We start from the raw sequence: 27,261 nt of genomic DNA, 5'->3' as shown, positions 1-27,261 counted from the left end.
TAAGAAAATTTTGCATATGAGCTATTTTTATTGTCAAAATTTCTGGAGCCCCAGTGGGGCTACGTTAGAGAAATTGGAGCCCCTAGGGGAGAACCTAGAAAAACATTTCGGCCCAGTTTCTTCTCCCCAGCCTAACAAACTAAAATGTCAAAAGGTCACCCAGTGCTTTGGCCACGCGGTCCGCCCCCAAAGCCAGCCGTCCCCAGCCCAGTCCCCGTCCTCGCCTCTGGCCACTGCGCCGCGCACGGCCACCTGTTGCTGCCCTGGCGCCCAGAGCTGAGTCGCAAACCGCCGCTAGAGTTCGTTCTAATTCCCCGGAGCAGAGACTGGCTGGGAAGCCCCGACGCTCCGAGCCTGCTAATCCTCCGGGCGGGCGGGGACTCCGCAGAGCCTCCCAGCCCCAGGCTCCCTTTGTTTTCTCGCTGCGCTCAGACTGTCAGAAGTAGACCCCAGACAGCGTCCCTTGGCCCCGGCTCCGCTCGTGCGCGCTTGCGCCCAACTCACACCCGGAAAGGCTGAAGCGTCGAGATGCCCTTGGAGGGGAAATGGGTCCGTCCGGGCAGGTATGCGAGGCGCAGACAGGTTGCCCGTGAGATTCCGAAGCGTCCCCTGGATCCCGAATTCCTCAGGGCTCCTTAGCGTAGCAGAGCTGCAGGAACGCCGCGCCCAAAACGCAAGCTCACCGCACCGAGGCCGCCGGCGAAGGGCGGCGAGATCCCGGCCGGTTTTTACTCTAAAACGCTCGAGGGGAGCCAGGGGGCGGCGGTTAGGGATCCCTTCCCGCCGGGAACGCCGGAGTCCCAGTTCCGAAAGTGACCCGCCCTGCTTCCGAGGGACTTCCCTGCGAGCGCCGCAGGGGTGTGCATTTCTCCGAGTCTGAGAATCCCAGCGAACGCCGGCCCGACTAGAGTTTAAGTCAGCTCCCGGGGCGTCTGTTTGTTTATTGGCTCTTAAGGAAAAAGTTTGAGGATCTTTAACCAACCTCAGACCTGGCGCAAGCGCAAATCGCCGAATCTCCCCAGCAAAAGCCATCTAATTTCAAGTCGTTATATAAGTGGGGGCTCTTTCTCACCCTCCCTACCCCAAGCCCTATTATTACTATTCCAGGAGCAAAACGTAACTCGCTTAAAAATAATTCTTTTAAGTTATTATTTCCCTGAGCCCAAAGACGCGGAGAAAGGGCAGACTGCGCCCTGGGCGCGTGGCGGCCCCACCCGCGCGCGCGGCCACTAGAGCCGAGAGAGGGACGCGGGGTCTGGGGGTGCCGCCGGCTCAGGGCCAGCAGCCGCGCCCCGCAGTCCCTCCGTCTGCCACTCCACGTGGTCAGGATCAACAGTTTGTTGAGCTCATCAGTGACACCTTGAACTTTTCATAAAGAAAATGGGTATTGCACGGGGAGCAATGTTTGGCCGCGGCCGCCGGGCCGGGTCGTGCTTAATATTCAATGATCTCGCTCGCGCCTCCCCCTCCTCCCCTCGCAGAAATTCCTCCGAGTCCGTTACTGGGCTCAGACTTTTAAGTTAATTTACTGCCCCCCCCCCAACCTCGGCTAGTAACCAGCGCCTTTAGGGCCAGCCTCCCCCCACCCAGCTCCCGCCTGAAAATGACATTTCGCCGGCGTCTCCGGAGGGGGCTGAATTTCACTTTGTAACTTTCTGCGGAACCCGAGCCCGGGTGGCAGCTCGGGTGGTGGTATCGTATGCAAATACGCATGCTGACGTTACAGATCATGTGGGTTTTGGCGTAGATTCCCCACTGATCGAGACATTTTTTTTCCCCTTTTTTTTCCCCCCTTCTTTTTTTTTTTTTTTTTTTCTTTTTAAAATTTTGGCCACTGTTCCCCGTACGGGGGCTTTTCCTGTCAGTCTGTCTGGCAGGCTGGCCGTGCCCCTCTTTCCCACGGAGCCCGAGCCCGGCGCCCGGTGGGGAGTGGGGAGTGGGTGGGGGGAGCCAGCAGAGTTCCATTTTGGAACGCCCGTGCCGCGTCTCCGCGCTCCCAGCCCGGGTCCCCGCGTCCCCAGCCCCGGCGCAGGTAAGAAACTTCGCCTCGGCGCCCGGCACCCCCCGCCCGGCGCCGCCAGCCCCGAACCCCGCACGCCGGGCGCCGGCCACTCCAGCCCAACTTTCCCACCGCCGCCGCCGCCGCCGCGGCTCCCGAAAATGTGTTGTTAATGGGACTTGGCCGGGTTTGTGATTGGAAGGGGGGGTGCGGAAGGGGGGGGCGGTGCGGGCCCTTTTTGCGGGTGGGAGGAAATAAGAGGATCCGGAGGGGGGGCGATTTTTTTTTAAGAGTTTTGATTACAAGTTTGGATAAATGGGAGCCAGACCGAGGAGGAGGAGGAGGAGGAAAAACATGTCTACGTTTCCCTATGTCGACATAAGCCACAAAAAAATATGGCGTCCGCTTTCGACAGGGCGTTACGTAGACCCGACTCTGTTTTTATTTATTTATTTCGTGGCTGTCTCCCTCCCTCCGTGGCCCGGCCGCGGCGCTTTGTGCAAACGGGGCAGGTCCCGCGGGGACTCCGGCGGGACGTGGCCCGGCCCGGCGGGTTTGGCAGGCAGGGGGGCTGCGTGTGCGAGCTGCCCTCCCTCCCCCGCGCTCCCCTCTTCTCCCCTTTCCCGGTGACGATTCGCCGTACTGTGGTGGCAGGAAGCATGACGCCGTGGGTTGAGGCTGCCTCTCCTCTCGTCGCCGCCAGTGGCTGCGGGCGGCCGCCGGAGCTACCTGCCGGGGGCAGGGCCGGAGCGCGGCGCCGGCCCCCACGCCCCGCTCAGGTGGCGGGGCGCCCGCACAGGGGACCGGCGGGGGGGGGGGCGGCCGGGGGGGCTGGGGGTGGTGGCCCCGCTGTCCGCCGCCGGCCGGCCCACGCCCGCGGCCGCCTCTGCCAGCCGAGCCCACGCTCGCCCCCGGAGCGGCAGCTGGCGCTGGCGTCCGCCCCACGAGAGAGAGGTTCATCTTTGTTGGTGTTGCGGCGTCTTTGTGGCTTCCGCAGGACTTGGTATCCTCGCCTCTGCCAACTTGCCCTTTCCCCGGCCGCTGTGCAGGAGGCTGCGGAGACGGAGAGGAGCGGAAAGTTGGGAACCAGTGAGCATCCCAGGACGGTCCCCTTGGCCCCGTAGCTGTGCGGAACTCGGAGGCGGAGGAGGAGGGTGGCTCGTGAGGCTTCGGAGAAAACTTGGGGAAGCCAAGTTGTGATTTGCTCGGGCTTCCACCTGATTGATCGGCTTCAAAGCCAGTGGGGTCTCTGCGTTCCACTGTTCGGGGACGGCCTTTTGTTTGTCCAGAGTTGGGGGCGGGGGGGAATAATGACTTTCCCTGGACCCATCTCCTTTGAAAGACGCATTATCCCGCCGGCCCGGGGGGTGGTCCACTGAGTCTTGTCAGGCCCTCGAGTTCTTCCCCTACCTGGTCCCTGACGATCGATCGCCGTCTGTCCAAGTCAGCAGCTCTCCGGGTCTGAGGCAGGCCCCCTTGGGCAGGTTTTCGAGGGGCAGGAATCCCTCCCCTTCATCCCTTGGATAGCTCAGACCTCCCACACTTACGCTCTTAAAACACCACACACACACACACACACACACACACACTCACTCACACTCCTTTATGTAGAGCAGAAATTAATGCCTGTTGTAGTGAAGGGGGTGAGCTTCTGAGAGCTCTTCAAGACTTCAGTCAAAAGGTGATTTTCTATTTATGAGGGCCCTGAGTTGAAGCAGTTCAGTCCCAGGGCAGTAATGTCAAAAAGCATTTGGATGACAACCAAGTGGAATAAATATCTTGTAAAATGGCATGTTTAAAAGTAAAAATAGATTAATGGAGCCCTCAAGTGCTTGAATGGAACTAACATAAAGGTTTGATTCAAGTTTAAAGGGAAAATTATATAAAGCTGTATACACATCTTCTTTTAAGGCAGGGCGCTGAGGGAATCTACAAGTAAGACTGAAATGCATCGCTGACAGTAACCGGACCTGGGAACTGTGGGAATTTTGTGGGTGCTGAAAAGCCAGGCTGTGATTGTTCCTATGCGCACGTGCCCCTTCTGGCTCAGTTTGATGTCAGTGGGGACGCACCTGAAGTTAACAGCTCTTAGGGGGAAAATCAGAGGCCAGGGATTTAGGGGAAATCTGATATATTAACCAAGCCCCATGGAAAGGAAAAGCTAGAATGATAAGTGTTTGTTGGTACTCAAGGGTATTCTGATGAAATGCAGGGTATCTTGACCTGCAGAGAGGTGACCCCCACCCCAGGTGTCTCATCTCCATCAGGGCCATGTGATTGAGTGGGACGCCACGCACTTGACAAAGAGAATAATGACAGTGTTCGATCACGGTTGCTAACATTTACTGTTTTAGTGGGCCAGGCACAATGCTTTCTATTCCGGGTGCTTTCTCATTTAATTCTCGCCAAAACCCTGTGAGATAAGGACTGTTATTATCTCCAGTTTGCAGCTGAGGAAACTGAGGCTCAGAGAGGTGAAGAAATTTGCCCAAAGCTGCAGAGCAAAAAGGGAAGCCAGTATGCGAAGCCGGGCCTTGGTTCTTTGCCTTCAACACTCCCGTTATGGCAGCTCTGGGATAGGGCGAGTCCTCATTAGTATGGAAAAGTAAAGGGACAGGTGTAGGTGAAAAAGGAGGAACGGTGACCCCTACCCTGGAGTCTGAACTCCAGAATTTTCCTGGGCTTCATTCCTTTTTTCATTTATTTAGCAACTGTGTGTTGATCTATTTGTTCATTTAGTAGCTATAATAATGATCCCGGGAAGAGTGCGGTCATTAACCATTTTTATAAGCCAAGAACTCTTATAAGTGCTTCTGGTTACTTTGTCTTCATGACAATCCTGTGGGGTAAGTACTGCTGTTCTGTCCCTTTTATAGATGAGGAAGCAGAGGCACGGAGAGATTCTCCAACTTGCCCAAGGCCCAACAGTTAGTAAGTGAAGTGCTAGACCCTGGAACACGCTCGCTTCAGGCTCCAGCGCGCTGCTCTAGACATCATAGAGATGCTGGGGACGTAGAGCCCCCTAACCTCAATGCGCAACACTGCCCCAGGCCCTAGGAGAGGCTGGCAGGATCCAGACGCCCCCTACCCCCTAGGAATCTGAGTAGCGGGCTGGCCAAATCAAGCAGGATTAACTAAGTGCTGTAATTGAGAAAAGCACAATGAAGGGCGTAATTACTGTGCTCTGAGGGAATCGTGGAGGATTTCCTAAAGGGGGTAGCGTCTGAACTGACCCATGGGATGAGGAGGGACAGTGTCTGGAGGTGCGTCGAGTATGACTGCATTCAGCTGTTAGCAGCAGAAATCCTGACCGCTGGCCACTTAACCAGAGGGGGCATACTTGTGTCAGTCAACAAGAAGGGTGGGTGGGACGATGTGCCACTGGGGACCCAGGCTCTGTCTTTCTGCTTTGCCATTCTTAGGTACAGGCCTTTGGCCCGAGGTCTATGTTCTTGAGGTGGGAAGGTGGTTGCTGTGGCTCCAGGCTTCACATCCGCCTTCCAGGAAAGAGAAAGCAGGATGAGTGAGGCTTAGAGCATTTATCTAGTGTGGCTTTACTATTAATGTGGGAAGAGATGCCTCTCAGGGACTTTTGTCCTTAGCTCGTTGGCCGGAACTGTGCCGCCTGGCCACCCAGGGAGGGACAGTCGTGTGTTTTGGGGTAGGCACATTGCTGCCGTGAACAAATTGGGGTGGATGGTGCAAATGGTTGTTGAGTTGGCAGATACAGTGTGTGTGGCCTAAGAGGAGAGGAAGAAAGGTTTTCCCGGTGAAGGTAAAACCACGTCGCTGTGCCTGTTCTGAGGGGGTGGAGAGGGGGATGTAGGGAAGGTTGTGCAAAGAGATGATGCCCAGGCTTGGGGGTGGACGTGGAGGAGGTTGGCTTTTAATGCATAGGTACCGGGGAGCTACGGCAGGTTTCTGAGGGATGTCATGTGTTTAGGAAGGTAAGACTGACAGCGATGTGCCTTGTGCAGACAAATCAGCTTGGTTCTCATTTAAAATAAAATGAGTTCTGGAAAGTTTTGGACCAAGGGACCAGTTTTGCCTTAGGGCAGAAAGAAGACAGTGCAGTAAGAAAGGAAGGAATAATGGGGAGATGTCTTTTAGGTCCTGCCAATAGGAATCCAAAGTTAACCCGATGTTAGTCAGCTTTTACCAGGAGGTAACTAGCTCTGCCTTATCATATCTCAGTTAGTGGAGCTGAAAACCGTGGAGGTAGGTATGGTTACTCCCCAAACACTACACTTGGCCTTCCTCCTGACCCTCAGACACCTGGGTCCTACCTGCATCAGAATAACTTTGGTCATGACCCTTCACCCTTGCTTTATTTTTTAGGATTTATTTATTTATTTATTTTAAAGAGAGCAAGAGAGAGGGAGAGAGAGCGCGCGCGCGAGCGAGAGCGTGTGCATGTGCGCATAAGCAGGAAGAGGGGGTGGAGAGGGTCAGAATCCTGAGCAGACTCCCCAGTGAGCATGGAGCCCAAAGCAGGGCTTGATCTCATGCCCCTGAGATCATGACCTGAGCCAAAATCAAGAGTCAGACCCCTCAGTGACTGAGCCACCAGGCGCCCTGCTTCACCTTTGCATTAAATCAGGGGGATGCGACCAAAGGGCATCAGAGGGCCTTCTGTCAGGTTCCCTACTCTGGATTCCTCCAGCAAGACTCACGTCCCTGATTCTCTGCTCATGTGGTTAGCTTTATTACTTTGGGCTGTTACTTACCTCGCTGAACCTCAGCTTCCACATCCCGAACATGGAGATTGTTCCAGTAGCCGCCTTACGGGTTGTTGTGCAGCTTGAGAAGAAACTTACGAGAGGGCTTAGCATAGCACCTAACACCGTGTTCAGGACACGTCTGCTGTTGTCACCGTCATCACGCCCAGCATCATCACGGCCACTGCCTCATGCTTCAGGCATGTACTCCCTGGTCTCCCTGAAGTGCCAAGTGATTAACACAGGGGATGTTTATCATTGATTCCAAGAACCCTGCTGTTCCCATCTCATCGAATGGTCCTCCCTCCTCCCCCACGGAAATGGACAGCCTTCCTGGAATATCGCAGGGAGAACCTGGGGCAGCGCTCAGGGTCTGTATTGTGCTGTGTCATGGTCAAATCCAGACAGCGCGGTTCTGAGAGGATGCTCGGCTACTCACGTCCTCTGTGGTAGACAGTAAAGTAGACATTGCTTTTAGTATTGACAAGGTAGTTTCGTTTTTAACTGGGAAAAAAAAAAAAATCCTTCCTGCTTCCCCTCCCCCACCCTTCTGCAAGTCCCCCCACCCTCCATCAAACAGGTTGTGATTTTAAGAACATCCACCCACAATCTGTTTCCTGTTCCTAGGCTTAGAGTCATGCATTTAAGAGGGGTTAGTTGGCAATGGTGTGAGTGTGAGAGTGTGTGTGTGTGTGTGTGTGTACACGCACGCACATGTTGACTCCCAAGGAGAGAAACGGTCCTGACAACAGTACATCAGTTTCCACCCAAACTTTAAAATGGAATTAAAAAAGGCCAGAGCCAGAACCAGTTTTCTGGCTGACACATCGTTTACCCCCCTGGTGAACAATTCATCTGTTAAAAGGCACAGTTCACGCACTTTCTTCCTTCTTCTGCCCCCCGTGCAACCCTCTGGTATAAGAAACACTTAAGATTAAATCTTACTACACAATGTTTCACCGCGATAGTAGTTACCACTGCGAGTCCGCAGTGAATGAAGGCTTGTACTACTGGTCCATGGGGGAGCGATGTTAAGGAGTGTGACCCGGGCAGTCGCTTTGGTGTAAGAGATCTGTGGTATGTTTTGGGGGCACACAGGCTTGGTTTGGGATAGAAAAGTGAGAAGCATGTGTTGGGTTTACTTCTGGATTTAAAGCCATGCTGGGTTTGCCCTGCAGGGGGAAACCAGCAAAATCCTGGGAACCATTTGCTGTCAAGTTCAGCGTGGGGAGTGGATTCATGCATCCCCAGGGCCTCAGAGAGAAGCCAAATTGAGTTTGCTCCTTCTTTGGGAGGGAATCCTCCCTGTTGGGGGCCCAGGACAGACTCTGTGGGAGAGAGAAGGAGCCTGCCATTGAGAAGGGAGGAGGCCAGACGTGAGTAAGAGTTCTTGGGCTACAAGTTCTCGTTGGCCTGGCGGGGAGGCTGCCACTGCAGCTTCTAGACTCCAGAACGTCCGCGGAAAACCGAGGAAGGCCCAGGAGTCTAACCTGAGGGGGAGAACGCCTGCACACACGCATGGGCTGTGCAAACACGAGGGTTGGAATCAGTGTTGGCTCCAGAAGAACACTCCTCAGCGGGGCTGACTTTCGTGCCCGCCCCCAGCTGTCTTGGCCCTCACCTCCCTGCCTTGTCTGCTCCGACTGGTGAGATGGAACGATGACAAAGTTCCCTATACACCCAGCCGCACTGCAAACACATGGTGTTGCCGCCTGGAGAACAGCAACACGCCCCCAGCTGGAACGCCTCCTATGTACCAGGCACTGTGCTGAACACTTTCCTCTCACTGTGGCGTTCATTCAGTTGTGACCATGAGGAGCGCTTCGAGAGCAGGAGTGTTGCCCCATTGCAAAGACAGGAAACTAGAGTTCAGAAAGGTCAGGTTCTTGCCTAAGGGCACAGAGAGAAGGTGGCCAAAGCCCGGATTCCAACTCCAGTCGGTCTGATCCCAAAGCTGGTGGATGCTCTCCGCTGGCTTCTGGAGGCTGGGAGGAAGTATGGGGAGAAGGGACGGTTTCAGAACGCGCTTCTGGGCAGTCTGATTGCTTTTCTGCTGAAGGGGCGTAGGGGTGTGGGTGTGCATGCATGAGTAGGACTGTGTGTGTATGTGTAAGTTTAGTCACAACAGAAGAGATTTCCAAAACCGCGCTCGTTATCCTTAGTCCCCCAACTCCCCCCCGCCCCCACCCCTGCTCCAAGAAAGACCACTCTAAAATCTCCATCAGGGTCTGTGACAGAACATTCTTCAGGGGGCACTGCACCCTCTCCACCGCCTCCCTGCGTGTTAGGGAGAAGGAATCCCACGGGGCTGCAAGCTGCACTTGGGGACTGAGGAGACTCTGGGTGCTACTTTGGAGATGCTGAACACCCTCGCCAGCCAGTGGGGGAAGGAGATGGAGAGAGCAGGCGTTGGGAGGGTGGAAATGGCTGTGTTGCTGTTTTTATACAATAAAAGAGGATCATTGTAATTGGGAGCCCTTGAATCATAACACGTCTGCCTATGGCTCTCTCCAGCTGCAGAGCCATTTAGTTAAATAGCACACAGAAACCTCCTTTCAGCCGGTATTACTTTCCCGCTGTTCTTAAAATACAAGACTGAGCTGAACTGCGGTAACGACAAAGCCATCTCAGGCTCCCCCAGCCCCTGGGTGTACCCAGAGCCCCCACGGAATCTCCCTGGCCCCCGGAGGAGGACATTTAAAAATTCTTTGCATTTGTACTGCACCCTTGCCTTTTTGGAAACAGCTCCTTTAAGATATTTGCACACAGTCTGGTGAGAGCGAGATGTCACAGCCAAGTTGTTTGGGGGTGGGGGCTGGCCCAGAAGGGGCAGAGAGAGGCCAGTGTGCCGGTGCTGGTAGGGATGGGGTGTGTCTGTGCCTTTCGTGGGGGGCAGTGGGAAATGGAGAGATTTGGACTGACAGCTAGAAGCTGGAAAAAGAGATTGCCCCCTGGCCAAGAAATTTAGGGGAAGGGACTCTCCCAGTGGCTCCCGGCAGGAGCAGAGAGAACCAGAGACCCTCCCCTTCCCTCCCCTCCCCTCCCTAAGAGAGTGCTGAGTGTTCATTATCCTGTAGAAAGGCCTGCTACTTTCTTCTGGGGAACTTTGTGTTACAGAATTAGTGACGAGCCTGCCATGAACTTCTGCCAGAGCCAGGCCGTTCAGGAGGAGCTGGGAGACTTCACATTGTTTCCAAGAGCAAGGGCGCTCGGGCCCACGGGGCCACAGAGTGGAAACCGTTGGGCTCATTCCGAGGGTTAATGGTAGACATTGCGAAGATGGAGGGCTGTATTTGGCACTGTGACATTGAACATGGCCTGACTTCAGCACTTTCAGAAATGGGATTTATGGGTCTTCCGGTACAAAGTCTAATGTCCTCTGGGATCTCTGGAGGAGGATATTGGGGAGCGGGGGACGAGTCTCATAGCCACATGGTGCACTGGTAGGATTGGGGAATGTTCCAGCTGGAAGAAACTTCAGGGCGCACCGAGTCCATCTGAGGGAAACTGAGGCCCAGAGAGGTTAACCCATTCACCCAAGATGACATGATCACCTGGCAGTAGATCACTCGTCCTCGTCTCTACGGTTGAGCTTACAGCTCTTGTACCCTTGCGCCTTCCCTAAGGGCATTCCGGCCGGCAAGAAGGTCTCGGTCATGGGGCACCTAGCAACCACAGTTGTCCTTGTACTGACGTGGTAGGCGCAATGCTGAGCACCCTTTGTGTGTCAGCTCATGAACGTCCTAAGAGATAGAAGAACTCTCTTATCTCCGTTTAACAGGTGAGGAAGAGCATATCGAGAAGCCCTTTGTCCAAGGTTTCTAGGAGCCAGGCAGCCTTCGCCTGCACCTGGGGCTCCTCCGGCATGGCCACGTGCAGCCTCTCCTGCCCTCTGTGCACCCGGGGCTCCGCTGTCCCCGATTAGAACTTGTGGCCGAGCCGCCAGCCCGTGCTGAGGGTGACACAAGGATGAGCATGCATTTGGGGCTTGACACGGGGCTTCCTCACACATAGTTTCCCCCAACCCCCCGTTTATTGAATGCCACCGCGTGTAGGCTCCTCATGCTGTCACCGCACAGCCCAAGTCGTTAGTCCAGCGACCCAGCCGAGCAGGGCGTGTGAGGGCGGAGCTGGGACTCCAGCACAGGCCGTGGAGTCCAAGCCTGAAACAGTTTCAGCCCCATCAGCCATGCTGCAGCCATAACGTGCTGATTGGTGGGGGGGTCCTCTGTGGGCAGGGACAGGTCACTTAGGGACACCGAATCACCCTAAAAGTCCCCCTAAAATTAAAGGAACTGGGGTACTCGAGGCAACTTTCAACTGAGCATTAGATACTTATTTGAGCATATTAAGAAGTACCAGTTATCTCATGAAACAAACCGAGGGTTGCTGGGGGCAAGGGGGTAGGGATAGGGTGGTGGGGGCATGGACATTGGGGAGGGTATGTGCTATGGTGAGTGCCATGAAGTGTGTAAGCCTGATGATTCAGAGACCTGTACCCCTGGGGCAAATACTACATTATGTGTTTAAAAAAAAAAAAAAAGAAGTACCAATTATAGGCATGCCTGGGTGGCTCAGTTGGTTAAGTGTCTGCCTTCAGCTCAGGTCATGATCCTGGGGTCCCGGGATCGAGCCCTGCCTCAGGGCTTCCTGCTCTCGGGGAGCCTGATTCTCTCTCTCCCTGTGTCTCTCCCCTATCTTGTGCATGCTCTTTCTCACTCCCTCTCTCTCTCTCTCAAATAAGTGAATAAAATCTTTAGAAAAAGCTACCAGTTACAATATATGGGGTGCTGTGTGCCAGGCCCTGTGCAGCTGTGTACACAGGTGTTAGCATTAGCCCGTATTTTAAAAGAACTTAAGGTATAACGTACATCCCTTAAAACTCACCCATTTATAAAGTGTACAACTAGGTGATGACTAGTGTGTTTACAGCTGTACAACCATCACAACAATCTCAGAGCATCTCCATCATCTCAGAAGGAGATCCTATGCCCATTAGCCCTCACTGCCCAGCCCCCTCTGCAGCCGCCTGTCCCCAAGCCTTAGCAACTGAATCCGCTCTCTGTCTCTACAGACCATGCCCTTGCTGAGCATTCCATACAGGAAAAACTGTATAAATGCCCGGTCTTTCATGTTTAACTTCTTTCACTTAGGATAGGGGTCTTGAGGCTCGTCCGTGTTACAGGACGCATCAGGACCTCATTGTTTTCACAGCTCCATAGTATTCCAATGTGTGCCCGTGTCTGCGAGGGCCGCCATAAAAAATACAGCAGACCCAGTGGCTTCAACAACAGACATTTATTTTCCCATGGTTCTGGCGGCTGGACGTTCAAGATCAAGGTGTCAGCACATTCGATTTCTTCTGCGACCTCTCTCCTCGGCTCGCAGATGGCCGTCTTCTCCCGTGGCCTCATGTGGCCTTTCCTCGGTGCATCCCTGGGGTCCCTCTGTGTGTCCACATTTCCCCTTCGAAGGACACCAGTCAGACTGGATTCGGACCCACACTCCTGGCTTCATTTTAACTTAATTCCCTCTTTAAAGGACCTGTCTCCAAATACAGTCACAATCGGGGGTACTGGGAATAGAGCTTCAACGTGTGAATTGAGTGGGGGGATACAGGTCAGCCCCATTTTTGTTTGTCCATCCATCTGCCAATAATTGGGTTTCTATATTTAGGGCTTTGGAACAATGCTGCTGGGAACACTTGTGTGCGATCTGTATGGGGGTGTGTTTTTACTTCCAGCAGGAAGAACCTAGGAGTGGAATTGTTAGGTTAGGTGGTCCCTTTATGTTTATTTTTTTTTTAAGATTTTATTTATTTATTTGAGAGAGACACAGAGAGAGAATGAGCAGTGGGGAGGGGCAGAGAGAGAGAGAGGCAGACTCCCTGCTGAGTGGAAGCCTGACATGGGACTCATCCCAGGACCCTGAGATCATGACCTGAACCAAAGGCAGATGCTTCAACGACTGAGCCCCCCAGGCACCCCTATGTTTAACTTTTTGAAAAATTACCAAACCATTCTCCACAGCGGCAGCACCATCTCACATTCTCCGCAGCGGGGCAGGAGGGTTCTGGTTTCTCTGAGTCTCTGCCAACCCTTGACATTGCCCTAAGCCCCATTTTACAGGTGAAGAAACTGAGCACGGCGTAGGGAGAGTCAGTCGCATGGCTCTAGGGCAGAGGTGCGGGATCACAGGCCAGTCTGACCAGGAGACTACCCCGGGCCCGGACTAGGGTGAAGCAGGGCGGCCTGGCTCTTCCAAGCGCGGGGCCTGCACTGGAGAGGAAGTGCCCTCTTCAGTTTCGTGTCCTTGGGTGGCTAGTTGGCCGCCTGCCTCACCCCTGTCCTTGCCCTGCCAGTAGCCTGCTCCCTGCATGTAGGGGACTATGCTCAGTGTTGGGAGCAGGGTGTGGGACACAAAGATGACCAAGCCACAGCCCCTGCCCTGAAGGAGCTCACAGGCTGGGCAGTTGTATGCATTTGCTGCGCCACACAGCTGGCCTAGCGGGACTCGCGACGGTGGAGCCCCTGCAACCAGGGTCGCTGTGTGAGTCCCAAGGGGCAGCACCTCTGAAGTACTTAGCCCAGCACCTGGCACCTAGGCAGTGCCCCAGAAGTGGTGGCTCAGACTGGTGTGTTATCACTGACCTATCTCGGACCTTCTGTACGGCGAGGCTAACTCTGAGTCATGCGAGCTATCCTTCTGCCTTGGATCCATGACCAGGGGCCACACCCCACTCCACTGAAGCAGCCATCACCCAGTGAGCAGGAAGTGGCCGGGGTGAAGGAATGGGCCATCCAGGCTCTCCTCGGACCTGCTGAGCCGGTCCTGGGAGTGGTGGGTCCCATCCGTGGAGCCCAGCGCAGGCTCTCCTTGGCGTCTGGCAGTCCCTGGCTGGGCTGTCAATGCTCTGTGTCCGGCTCTGCTACCTCCCAAGCTAGAGTGTGATTCCTGTGCTTCCAGGTGTTAGAAAAGACCCGATAGATCGTTCGTGGGGCCTAGGTGAGCCAGGGAAGGGTGCTTCGGGGCCTTTCTGAGGAATTGGCAGTCCCCTGATTTTCCCCCAGCTGGGAGAAAGGGCCCTGTCCGTGGCCTTGGTTATAACCAGATCAGCCTGCTGCTTGTTGAGGGCTGGGAGGAGTGTATGGCTTGACCTTGTGAGGGGATTTATGAAATCAACCTCAAGATTTTTGGATATAGAAAAGATACGTGCCACTTACAAAAATGATAGAAATGTGTGGTTCTAAAACACCCAATCTGATCATGTTTCATTATCCTTCTAAAAACCTCCCAGTGTCTAGGGTTGTCCAGGAGTCACAAGCCCAAATGCTTTCAGGGGCTTTGCAGGTCGTATACGAGAGTGAAGGGGTGTAGAAGGCGGTGGCAAGTGATGAGAAATGGGTCAAAGTGAAAAGCCTAAACCCAGTCTAAAGGTGTCCAAAATCCATTTTTTTTTTCCAATGTGCTTTTCTATCCATTTTAATGAGGACCTCCCCTTAGTCATTTCTAGCCCATAGGATCAAGTCCACAAATCCCTGACTCGCACATGGCAGCTGTCTAAGAGCTGAGCTCTGCCCACCAGGCATGTTCTGCTATAACCAGTGGGCCCCTTGCCCTGTGCCCCGCACTCCAGCCCGACAAGACTGGCCCCTAAACTCATGTGCCATCCTCTCTCCTTTTCCTTTCCCCCAGAAAGACTCCTCCCCAAACTCAGCAAGACCTACTCATTCCTGCTAGAGGGAGAGCTTGCTCCCTCCTCCGAGAAGCAAGTGTGCTATAGAAATAACCCCTTGGAGACCTTAGCACGTTGATTTTTGTCCGTCTGTATGTCTGTCTCCTTGAAAAACTGTGAGCCACCCCACCACCCCAAGGGAGGGTTTCCTGTTTGTCTCCATGTTCGCAGCACCGGCTTGAGGCTCACCCATTTAGTATATTCAAAATGAATGTGTCTCGTGTGATTGGACTGTTACAAGGATGAGTAAAGGACCTTTTCACCGGAGCCTGTGTGGGAGCCTGTGCTCTGGGTCAGCACGAGTTAGCAGAATGCGCTGCTGCTCACTGCTGCCCCCGGTGGCGGGTCTAGGACAGTCACTGGACCATTTCGTAACAGGAAGCAGTGGAGGAAGCTGGTTTTGTCCCAGATTCAGGATCTTTGGCCAAACTCTGCCAAACTCCCTGCCTCACTGGCTCCTTCCCACTGCCTCGTCTGGACCTCTGGCCTCTGTGTGCAGCCTGGGCCCACTTCCTCCATCTGACTTGTCCGTCCCCTCTGTATCCTCTTGGGAACACGGTCTTCACCTTCCCATATGGCACCTACAGCAATTTCACGGGTCGTGGTGCACGGTCTTTCTACTACTTCCAATAGTATGCTACTTTTTACTTTACTTTATTTTATTTTATTTTATTTTATTTTATTTTATTTTATTACCCAAGTCTAAACTTGAGACCAGACTCTACTGTCAAGGTAATAGAGAGGAAGGAAACAAAGTGATTGAATGCCCGCTACATGCCAACCACTGAACCAAGCATATTGTGTACTCTACGTTGTTTTAAATTATTTAATTCTCCCAACAACCCCACTTGGTAGACTTTTTATACCTATATTACGGATGAGGAAATTGAAGCGTCAAGAAATTAACTTGGCTGAGTTATACAGGAAATGGTGGAGCTGGGATTTCGAGCCGGGTCTCAGTGACATTGGGCCCCAGGGACTTGCCATAGCATGATGCTGGAGTGTTAGGTAAAGAGTATTAAGAGTCTGTATGGGGATGCCTGGCTGGTTCTGTTGGAAGAGCATGCAACTCTTGATCTCAGGGTCATGGGTCTGAGCCCCATGTTGGGTGTAGAGATTGCCAAAACAACAACAACAACAAATCTGTGTTAAATTCCTGAGCAGATGGGATACCAGGGACACTAGTTGTATATTTCCTTCTAGAGTTTAAGATTTTGCTTATGGAAAAGCTGCAAGGTAGCCTTACTACCGGAGCATCTTCTTCCTTTCCCTTACAAGGTGCCTCTTGGCGCTCATATAGCTTCTCATTCCCAAGATATGTGTCCTCTTACAGTTTTGTCACCAATTTTGCCCCCACTCTGGGGAGGGAAGGAAAAAATACCTGTCACGAGAGAGATGGCCACAGTTAGTATATCTCAGCAATCTTGCTGGGCCATCTTATGCAATGGGAAAATGGTCTCCCTGAGATTTCAGTCTGGTGCAGAAGGACTGGCCATTCAGGGACAAACCTGCATAAACCCTCTGGAATGGTGCTGAATAAAGATACAGGAACAGTCAAGTTAGGCTAACCGATGATGCCATGACAAGGAAACCCCCAGATCCCACTGCCGTAAGAGAGCAAGGCTTATCTCTTGCCCTTGGGAAGCGTGCTGAAGGTCAGCAGCTCGTCAAAGTAGCTCTTTTCCAAGCTGGGACTTAGGGATCCAGGTGGCCCGGATCCACATCATTTGAAACATTGGCTTTCAGGCTGCTGGAGCATAGGAGAAGAAAATTAAAGGGTCCCCTACACACTCTAAAGGTATCACCTCTCCTCACAGGACCCTGTCTAACTGTAGGATGCTGGAAAACCAGGGGGTAGCGGGTGGTATGTGAATGTTTGGTGAGTTATTTCTATCCCATGAGGCCCAGGGTTGGGGCTGTGATACTTCAGCAAGTCATTGTTCCTCTCAGCCTTGCCAAGTATCGGGGAGTAAAGAGGATCGGTGGCAAAGCCCAGAGTCGAACACAGCTTCCTAACACTTAGTCCAGCGCCATTTTGGCTTCTAAGGACAGTGCTCAATTGTCCCGCCCAGTGGGTTGTGGAGGAGGGGTACTGATGCTCAGAAGGCCCCCCACAAACATTAAAGATAAGAAATGTTTGCAACATATTTACCTTTCCTGTATTTCATGGAAGACCATTACAGTTTGGTTTGACATTGAATGTCCAGTGTGGCCTAAAGAAATTGAACTTGAACGAGCCCATACGTACCCCCAAGCACCCAAGATGCCAATGCAAGGGTAACTCTGAGAGCCAGCGTTGATGTCGAGCTTGCAATGTTCCAGGCAGAGTCTCAGCTCTATGTGGATTCATTTATGTGCTCCGCCCCACTTCCCGAGGGGGTCCTGACTCTCACTCTCCTCCTGAGAGAGGCCTGCTTATCTGCATGTAACAAGCAAGGAGCGTCAGAGGCTCTGGGAGGTGACATGACTGTGAAGCCCAACTTCACAGCAGCTCTGGCTGATCCTCAACCCAGCACTCGATTTGTGAGGTTGGGAGTATGTCAAGGGATGCAGGAAAGGCCAAGGATTAAGTAGCCGTGCTATTCACGTGAGTTGTGGAATGCTTTGGGGGTATGCAGGCATGCCTCTCCTTTCCAACGTGTGCGGAAAGTGTTCTGGAAGCTGGCCAATTTGTCTATCCGTACAGGAAACAGTCAAGCCCCTACTTTGCATCAGACGCCTTGCTAAATACTAGGGATTCTACAGTGGTGGACGAGATACTACTTTCAATCTGGGTTTGATATATTCCTCTATGGAACTTTCTAGATTTAAAAAAAAAAATATGTCCTTGAAAGATAACCTCCAGATCATGTATTTGAGTTTTGGCTTCAAACACATGGCATGCGGCTGCTGGGCTCTGCTTAGAAAGTCGGACCCTCTTCAACCAGTCGGTCCTTCGATTAACCAGCCCAGCCTCTGCTGGTTACCGACTGTGCACTAGTTTGTGTCTCAGTCAGCCAACCAATAATAAAGCCAACATTTGAGATTACCTAGTCTGACCCCTCTGAGGTTTTGTCTTTTTTTTTTTTTTTAAGTTAAATTTATTTATTTGACAGAGAGCGAGCACAAGCATGGGGAGTAGCAGGAAGAGGGAAAGGGAGAAGCATAGAGAACCATAGAGCAGGGGGAGCTTGATGAGGGACTTGATCCCAGGACCCTGGGATCATGAGACCCAAGCTGAAGGCAGTTGCTTTAACCAACTGAGACCCCCAGGCGCCCTCTCTGAGGTTTTTAGTAGAGGTAACCAAGACTCTAGGATGTGAAATGCTCAAGGCCCTTCTTCTTTAAAATGTTTCAATATCAAAGCTCCCTCCAGAATAACAGATTTTACCAATGATACAAAAAGTGTTTCTCCCTCTTCTGCACTTCCATTCGTGAATGTTAAGGATACAGTGTTTTGTCTCTCATAGGCACTTGACACCTTTGATCTTAGGCCTTTTCACTAACCTAGTGCCCAGGGCGGGAAAGCTGACAGCCTCATCTCCCGCCTCACCCCAGACTTGAGGTGTGGTTAAGGGAGCCCCCATTCTTCCCTTCATCACAGAGAAGGTAAAGGACACATACATGTACAACATCAGATTATTAGCAGTGGAACCTGGGCTAGAACCCTGTGCTTTTTGCTTGTGCCTCACTCTGTGTGTGTGTGTGTGTGTGTGTGTGTGCGTGTGTGTGTGCATGTGTGTGTGTGTGTGATTTTCTTGCTTTTGTGTTCAGTATTCAATTTTTTTTAAAAGATTTTATTTATTTATTTGACACAGAGAGAGAGAGAGATCACAAGTATACAGAGCAGCAGGCAGGGGGGGGGAAGCAGGCTCCCTGCTGAGCAGAGAGCCCGATGCGGGGCTCCATCCCAGGACCCCGAGATCATGACCTGAGCCGAAGGCAGAGGCTTAACCCACTGAGCCACCCAGACGCCCCTCAGTATTCAATTTTTATATGAAGTTCTCTGCCAAAACTAATCATTTTAGACTTCCAGGGTCAGGAAGTGGTGGCAGGGGGAGATACACACAGAGAAGTATGTCTATGAAATGGTTTTGGAGAACTTCACATTTTTTTGCTCAGGGTTTAAAGTGTGGCATTTGGGCCCCCAGAAAGTAATAGTGTGACTTGGTTATCTCCTGGGAGGGGAGGACTTGGTTTTCATGATGCTGGTAATCCAATGAGGGAACCTGCAGGGTCCATCTCCCTGACCGTGAGCAGCTTTCTGTGTAGGTGTCCAGGCTGGATCCCGGGGTGTGGGCAGCCTCCCTCATTCTGGGATTCTGGAGGAGTTCTGTCCTCCTGCCGCCTACCGGCCTCTGCTTTGCATGAATAACAGGCATTTGAATTTACTGATGAGAAGAACAAAATGCTTTTGACTCCTCTCACTCATCTGGAACAGCTGGAATCCATGTGTCTTGCAGGTCAGATGAACTTGACCGCGGAGGACACCGGCCATCATTATGCCTCATCCCGGCTCCCTCCTATGCTGCCCTCCTCCCCCTCCTGGGTTCACATGGGCCCCTAGCTTTTCTGCTCTTCCAGGCACCCTGCAGGGAAGCTGGTGGCAGGCCTACAGCGCCTTCTGGGAGGGGTGCTGGACAGCACAGCAGAGCTCCGAGCTGCGGCGGCCACCCGTCGTGCAGAGTAGTTGCTCAGTAAATATTTGTGGAATCTCTGAAGCAGGCAGCCCCCCGTGACCCAGATCCGGGACACAAGCTGTTGGAGATTGGGCACACGGGCCATTTGTTCCGGCAACGAATGAAACGTCTTGGCCCCGTGTGCTGTGTGTAACCCTGAGTGCAGGTGACCAGCAGAGGCTTGCCTTGGTCAGGAGCAAAGCTGGTGGTCCCTCCTGAGCCAGGTCATCTCCCAAGGGAGGAGAGAGCAGCGGCGGGTGGGGAGGCAGGCTGGGAGGGACAGAGGATGGAAATCACATGAAACTGCAGAGCAAACGAACAAAGAACCTAGGTTTCCTTCCCCTAGGTGAAAACCAGGTGAGAGGCTTGCTGGAAGGACTTCCGAAAGCAGAAGAAAAACCTGCAGCTGGAGGTTCTCTCATGTGTCCACAGGTGCTCGTGCACACACACATCCAAAACACAGTACAGCTAAAAAGTTTCATGTTTTTGAATCCTTTGTATTGTGTACAACTTTAATAGCAGAAAGTACACATTGAACTAACAGTTTGTGTCATAAGTTCCGAGTTAGAGAGACTCAGCTCTGCAGATCAAGGCTTTCAATGAATGAGGAGACCATACTGTGTAGTGTTTGTTTAAAATAACAGCCCGTGAGAAAATTCTTAACCCTGGGTTTGCAGAGAGGCTCTATTTATTGCTAATTACCTCTTTCATTGGGGGCACCTATCACAACATTCTCAGGGGGATACGGGGCAAAGTATCATTTTTAATAAAATAATTACTCGAGTACACATACTCCTACAAATTTCCCCTAATGCCCCTTTTTTTGTGAAGTGAGTTTCGTAGGTTAGGACTTGACGTCTCTCCTCACGGGCAGCATTGTGACAGGGAGCTTACATCTGGGGACTCTGGGAACACAGGGGGACACTTTCCTTTCAGAAGAGAACTCGAGAAATTAAGGAAGCGGAGATGTTGATAGTGTCCTCCCACCCCCCAAATGCACATTTGGAGGAGAATAGCTATCAGCTCCGGGCATTGGTTGCCTTTCTGTTCAGATGGGTTGACGTGGAACTTCTCCACTGCTCTGGAATGAGTATGTGGCCTGAAAGATATTCCAGGCCCAGAGGCAGGTCAGGAGGCCTGGGCGCACCCAGCGCAGCCACCGACTACCCGCTGACTTAAGAGCAGGTCATTCATTCCCTCTAGAGCCTCAGTTTCCCTGCTTGTACCTGCTTGTAAAGTCCGGGTGGCCTTACAGCCTTGGAGTCACTTTCCCTCTCCGAAGTCCGTAGGTTCTTCTCTGTCTACACTCCAGGCTGGCAAGATTCCTGCAGGTAGGGCTGCCTGTCAGAGGCCCACGGCCACCCTGGCTCCCTCAGAGCGGCCTGTTGACTCAGACCTTTCTGGAAGCCTTGTACAAAAGAACTCGACTTTCCACTGAAATTGCCCATGGAACTATGGTGACGTTTCCTTGGAAAACCCACGTGGTGTTGAGCAAGCAGTCTGCTCCACGCAGCTGCCGATAGTCCAAACTCCCAAGGCAGCCGCTCTGCAACTGATTTACAGGGAAGCATCGAGAAGGGGCGGCCGGAGGGGGTGGACTGGGGGGGCAGAGGGAAGGCGGTGGCTGGAGAGAGGACCGGCAGGTTCTCAGGTCCCGGTGCCTGGCTGGAAAAGTTAATGGGCCATCTCCGTGAGCGGGGCAGAGCTGGCCAGCCGCCCTCCCAGCCCGCCTCCTCTGGAATGCCGTGTTTATTTACGGCTCTGTGGATCCCTGTTTCTCTTGGGAAATCACTTCTCCCAGGGCTGGGGGAAGCTGGCAGGATGTCTCCAAAGAAGGCTCCCTTCCCCCGCAGCTAGCGCTCTCGGAGACCAGGGGGTGGCAGCGGGAGAAGCTCTAGAAGAGGAGGAAGTGGGCCCGCAGGTGGTGCTGGGGACGGCTGCTCGGGGAGCCTGGCCGAGCCCCCTCTCCTTCCCCCCTTTCCGGTTCCGAGCCCAGAAGGAGGCTGGGGACTGAAAAGTGAAAGCGGCCAAGCAGAAGCGGATTTCCCTCTCCCTGCCCCCACCCCGCCCGAGCAGACAACCCCAGGATGACGGCAGGAGCAGGGGTGCGAGGGCTCTTAGGTTAGTAGGTGGTGTGAGCCAGACTTGGTGGTTTCACCATCTGGCGTCTTTCTATTCAAGGCTGGGATGGTGGCTCCGGGCCCACCTCACAGTCACTCCTCCTCACGTCTCCGGGGACTCGCGTTTCAGCTCTACTGCTCCGTCCACCGGAGGCCTTCCCCGGAGGGGTGTCCGCTCCCAGCCCCTCGAGACCCCCACCGCTCGCTCTCGGCACTGTCGAACTTTGGGGCCAGCTTCTTCTTGGTCGTGGGGGCTGTCTTGTGCCCCGGGAGGGTGCAGCAGCGTCCCCTGTCCTCCTCCACTGGACCGATGCACCTTCCCTCCAGTTGGGACGGTCCAGAGTGCCTCCAGATGCTGCCAGATGTTTCCGGCGGGGTGGGGGGGAGGGTGGAGGGACAAGGCCGGCCCCTCCCTCTGCCAGCCATGAGCCCGAACCACGCTCTCCATTCTGTTTTCTTCACAACTGTCTTCAGGCCTCTTCACTCTCTGACCTTGTTTCCTCTCTTGATGCCCAGCAGCTTGTTATACTCACCTGAGCAGCTTAAAAAAAATCCCCAGCCAGGCCCCACCCCGGGTAATTTGGTGGGAATCTTGGGAGAGACTCTATAAAAGCTTCCCTGGGTGGGGAGGCTGGGGGGTAGTTGCTGGGCAGCCCTGGGGCGGGGGGGGAATCGCTGCTCTCTCCCTCTAACACTCACCTCGAGAGGGAGGAGCCCGGTGGCCCTGACCGCAGCTGTAAGCACCGAGGGGGATGCCTGGCACGTAGTAGGACTTGGCACTGAGATGCCGTGAATGAGCAAAGGCTCCGAGAACCCATGCTCCGCAGTCGGTGTTCTTTGTTCTTTCATTGCTGTCAGGCATTCATTCAACAAACACTCGCTGAATGCCTGCTGTGTGCCAAGGGCGGTGCCAGACAGGAGGGGATGCCAGACGGAGTAAAACTTGACCCCGTCTTCTCGGTGCCTCCAGTCTCCTAGGAGGCAAATATGCAAAACTCGAGGTCGCCCGTAGAATGAGATCACTGCTAGACTGGTGGTGTATAGAAAGCAGCTAGAATGTAGACTAAGGAATTCCTCAAAAGACAGTAGAAAGGCACCTTGTTGCTCTTAGTGAGGTGGTGCCCATACACGTTGACATTTGACTATCACAGTAGCCGAGCAGACTGAGGTACTGGGAGGCCACATGACTTCCGAGAGGGGTCACCTCCCTACCTGTGGCCCCGTCTGGACTCAAACCCAGATGTGGCTCCCTCGAAGGCCCAGGTTCCTTCCAGCATCTGCTGCCGCATCGGGAGCCAAAACTAGAGCCCGGGATCCTGGGTTCCCTGTGTGCAGAGAGCACGTTCAAGCGAGTTACCGGAGTACGTGGGCATGTTGGAGGCTGCAGGGCCCTCAGCCCATCCTACCTGAGTGGGGAGGCAGGCGCGGGACTCACCAGCACCCAGCAGTCCCCGCTCTGGGCTGCTCCGTAGGGGGCTGTCATCGCCCTGCACCTCAGGTCTGCCACTCCAGAGGCAAAGAGGGCCCGGAAACCAGAGAGAGTCCCCAAGCAAGAAAACCCAGGTGTCGGCAGTTAGAAGCGAGGCCGAAGGGCCCCGAGGGAGGAAAGGCAAGGGGACGCCTGGCCAGCCACGGCAGCATCTGCTCCCACCCAGAGGAGCGCCTCCCAGCTATCGTTCTTGTGTTTTTAGTTGTCAGTCTCATTTTTGAGCACCTATTGTATACGGAGCTCCAAGCTGGGTTCGAAGGTCCGAAGTAGGCATTCTGCCCTGAAGGAGCTGGCAGTCACAGACAGGGGACCAGAGTGCTCTTTGCACAAACCTCCCCTCTGCGGACACCCACCAGCAAGAAAGCATGCAGGCCCCAGCTCCTGAGCTCAGCACTCATGGCGCTCTGTGGCAGGACCCAGCCCCCTCTCGTCATTATCTCCGCCTGGAGCTCTCTGCTCCTGGAGTGTTAAACTGCTTATAGCTACTGAAAAAGCTTTGTCTCTTTCTCTTCTCCCTCTGGACTTTAACACATTCCAGCGCCTCTTCCTTGTTCCCAGAATAGCTCCCCACCATGAATGAATCAGGTTAATATCACCTCTTCCAAGAAGCCATCCCTGACTAACACACCAATCCAGGTGCCCTTGGCTGTCGTCAAGGTCGCTATTCTTCTTCCTATCAGAGCAGTCGACACATGAGATAGTCATCACATCTTATCTGTACACTTTGGGAAACCCATGGATGCCTGTGTCCTTTCCAGTGGGCATTAGACTCAGCCTGGGTATGAAAGCTAGACCTGAAGCAGCTCAGCTTCACAGCTTCCTAATTGTGGGGCTTGGGTCAGACTTTAAGCCTCAATTTTCCTATCCTGAGAAATGGGCACAATAATGCTTCCCTCACAGGGGTGTTGTAAACATTAGAGAAACTTAGGAAAATTGCCAAGAACACAGTAGATACAGGTATCCAAGTAAGAGTCCCAGCAGGAGATGGAGTAGTGAGGGGAGTTAAAGAAGGGACCGTCTCCAGGTGGCTGGGCACGGGGTAAGCAGAGTCAGTAAGAAATGGGAAAACCGTGGGCGAGCAGCAGCTGAAGGGCCTACACCCCCACCCCCACCCCAGCCCAGGCATGAAGGGGCAAGCGGGGGTGGCCACTGGAGCTTAAAGAGAGTCTGTCGCGGGGCGCCTGGGTGGCTCAGTGGGTTAAGCCGCTGCCTTCGGCTCAGGTCATGATCTCAGAGTCCTGGGATCGAGCCCCGCATCGGGCTCTCTGCTCTCTAGGGGAGCCTGCTTCCTCCTCTCTCTCTGCCTGCCTCTCTGCCTGCTTATGATCTCTCTGTCAAATAAATAAATAAAAATCTAAAAAAAAAAAAAAAAAGAGAGTCTGTCGCATGTGATAATAGGAGGTAAGAACCAACATTCATTGTGTGCCTACGACGGCCAGTCACTGTTCTAAATCATTTAAGCTGCATTTATGGGGGCAGAGGTATTCCTGTTTGTCCCATTTGGCAGATGGGAAAGCTGAGGCACAGAAAGATTCATTTGGTCTGGGTCCCCAAGTTGGGGGTGAGACCTCACTGTCCTTTGACTCTCTGCTCTGTGCTGGTTCCTCCCACTGGTAGAACACACCTGGGAGCTCTGGGGGGAGGACATCTGCTGAAATGGCCCACAGGGGCCACAGAGCAGAGTCGAGAAGGGTGGAGAGGGGTTCTGGGGGGCGAGGGGAGGCAGTGCAGCCCAGAAGGCAGTTGGCGAGTGGGAGCTTCTGTGGCTTCTGCTGTCCCTGTGCTCCCTGTGGCTGGACCACCAGAGTATGGGGCAAGGCTGGGGGGTGGGCGGGCACAGATATGTCCCAACTGACTGGATGAAACACTGGCTGATGAACCATGAGTTGTAGCCATATTACCTAGGCCCTAAAGGGGCATCTTTACTGAGTAACGAAATTGAAACTATCATCCCTTTAAGCTTCTGGTAATGTAAGAGATGGTTCGCTCCTAAGAGTTTTAATACTATTACATATTTGTTGACTCGGTGAGTTCTTTCTGACATTTATTCAGGATTTCCAGACTGCATGGGAAGGAAAACAAAACACCGTCGTCAAGGTTATAGGTGCAGATAGAAAAATCTGGTTTTCCATTCGGATTGAAATGTTAGGCATTTGCAGGTGGCTTGTGAATTTAGAGGGAGAGTTTAACACTCCTGTCTGAGACCACCCAACCTGGACGCGACAGGTGATGTCCTGTGAGGGGGGGCAGTACCCCACAGTCAAGAGAGAGCTCACGGTATGGACCACACAGGGCTTGGCGCAGACCAGGGTGGAGGAGGCTGGGCTGGCCATGGAAGGCTCAGTAATATCTGACATTGGCTGTGCAATTCACATCTTGTCCCAACCCAAGACGGTAACACAGGTTTACTCATTCAGTGCCCATAACTGCCTTCTAGGGTGGGTTCTGTTCATAGCCCCATTTTGAAGATGAGGAAACTGAGGCACCGGGAAACTAAGTAATTTGCCCGAAGTCCCCCAGGTGCTAAGTGGAAGACCCCTAATTCAAGTCCAGAGTCTGACTCAGATCTGCATCTCTTAACTGCGGTGTTATTGTCTCTCCGTCACATAAGGCCCTCTTACTTGACAAGTGAGATTCCGAGAGGGATAGTGACTTGTCCAAAGTCACCCAGCCTTGTTGGCAGGAGAGTCCGAACGGGTCTTAGGGACTGCTTCTGGCTCTGAACCATCCTGTTGCCTTGGGCAACTCACGTTTTTTTCAGTCTACTTATTCCTCTGCAAAACGGGGCTAATAATTATACCTTTGAATACTTTGAAGAGATGACTAATCATGTCTGCCCTGACTCCTTTTAGATGCAAGGACCATGTACAATGTACAGGGACGCCTCGGGTAAACTGCAGGGGCTAGAACAGGGTTCTGATAGATAATAAGAGCACGTGTAAAGCAGTGGGCCTGGTCAGCAGAGTTCAGAGCACACAGATTAACCCACACAATTCGTCGTTCCTAATCCGTCATCCTCAACACACTCCTTCCCGATCTACAGCTGAATTCCCAGTTACAGCGCAGGGAGTAGCTTGCCAGAGCATCAAAGCCAGCAAGGGCACAAAGATTTGAACCTGGCCAGTCTGGGTGGGAGCTCCTAACGAGGAGCTGTTATTAACAAAGTTGGCAATGTTACATTTTGCACAGCGCCCATCCTCTCAAGCTCTAGCTATAACCACGAAATAAAGGAAAAGCTTTTCTTTAGAAAACCTGGATCTGGAAGGGACTGGTCTTTTTTGCAACATCCTAGCAGAGATGAGGATAATGCTCTTTGTAGCGTCTTCCAGGATGAGAGTGAGGAAGCTGCGAGAGGCTGTGGGCCTCAGAGACCTACCCTTGGAAGTCACGTTGGCAGTGGTATCAGAGCGTACAGAGATGGCTGAAGTGGCTGGAAGAGGAAAAAACCCCAAAGAATCTAGAAAGAAGTGCTGGAAACAAACCTCCCAGGGACTAAGAAAGCTCGCTTAGGTGTAATCCTGTGGTGTTTCTTAGTTATGTCCTCTGTGAATGATTTTGGATAACAGGTGACCTCAGAAGCCCTTGTGGGCCTATGTGCCTGATGTGACCTGAGCCACATCCTTTATGAAGCCCCAGACAGGTTGGCTGTGGAGTGTAAAGTTTAAGAGCAGGACCAGGAGTGAAGCCGACCCGAGTTTGAATCCACACTCCACCCTTTTCCAGCTGTGTGACCTGAGGCCACAGGACGCTCCCGTTTCTTCATCTGTAAAGAGAGGCAGTCATTCTATCTATATCAGCCAAGATTTTTGCAGATGATGGGAAATCCCATACTTCAAGAAGTGACCACCAAAAGAACCAGGGCTAGAAAAGGTAGCCTAGGAGGGGTATGTTGGTGGGAATTAGTTTTTATCACAAGCAGGTGGTTTTCATGATGAGCCTCTGTAGTATTTCATGTCTTAATTATGAGCATTTACTTCTTTGCTAAAAATAGTTTTAAGGCATTTTACAAGATCATGTAAACCCAGCACCGTGCCCAGTGCTTGGCAAATAGTAAGAGTTTAATAAATGCAGGCTGTTCATTTCTGGGTCCCTGGATGACTTGCTGTCACTGTTCCTGAATGCTCCAGGAAGGCGGTCCGGGCTTGCTGAGTTTCTGCTGAGTTTCTGCTGAGAGCAGCGGAGCGCTCCAGAATTACAGTGGGCAAGGGGGAACAGGTGTGGTTCGGGCAGATCTCTTCTTGCCAGATGAATCGACTTGCTTCCTTATCCTTATGCCAAGCCCCCGCCCCCAACTCCTGGCAGGCAGGGCTTCACTAAAGATCTTGCCTGGCCCCTGGACTAGCTAGTGATGGTCTTAGGTGTTTTAAATCTCCAGGTTCCCCGGACTGTGTCTAAGGCTGTTTGACCAGGGCTGTGAGAGGGAAGACTGGTGGTCAGTAGAAGCAGTCATGGGCTCACCAAGATCAGACTGAACCAGATGTGCTTTGTTTTTTTGGAAATTGCTTTGAGGCTGGTAGATAAGGAAAACACAGCAAGTCAAGC

At 52.9% G+C, this 27,261-nt stretch overlaps 1 protein-coding gene across 1 annotated transcript in view; it reads left to right on the top strand.

Moving 5' to 3' along the window:
* Window positions 1-1,806: 1,806 nt before the first annotated feature.
* Window positions 1,807-27,261, top strand: part of LOC111146516 (zinc fingers and homeoboxes 2) — a 155,580-nt gene continuing 130,125 nt past the window's right edge. Inside the window, exon 1 of the mRNA XM_022502059.1 lies at window positions 1,807-2,032. The gene's annotated coding sequence lies outside the window, so the exon portion shown is untranslated. The remainder of the gene's footprint in view (window positions 2,033-27,261) is intronic.

The sequence above is a fragment of the Enhydra lutris genome, unplaced genomic scaffold (assembly GCF_002288905.1).
Source record: "Enhydra lutris kenyoni isolate GAN:26980312 unplaced genomic scaffold, ASM228890v2 scaffoldscaffold14, whole genome shotgun sequence".
NCBI lineage: Eukaryota > Metazoa > Chordata > Mammalia > Carnivora > Mustelidae > Enhydra > Enhydra lutris.
The sequence above is the reverse complement of the archived record's forward strand: the minus strand, read 5'-3'. Positions and strand labels throughout refer to the sequence as shown.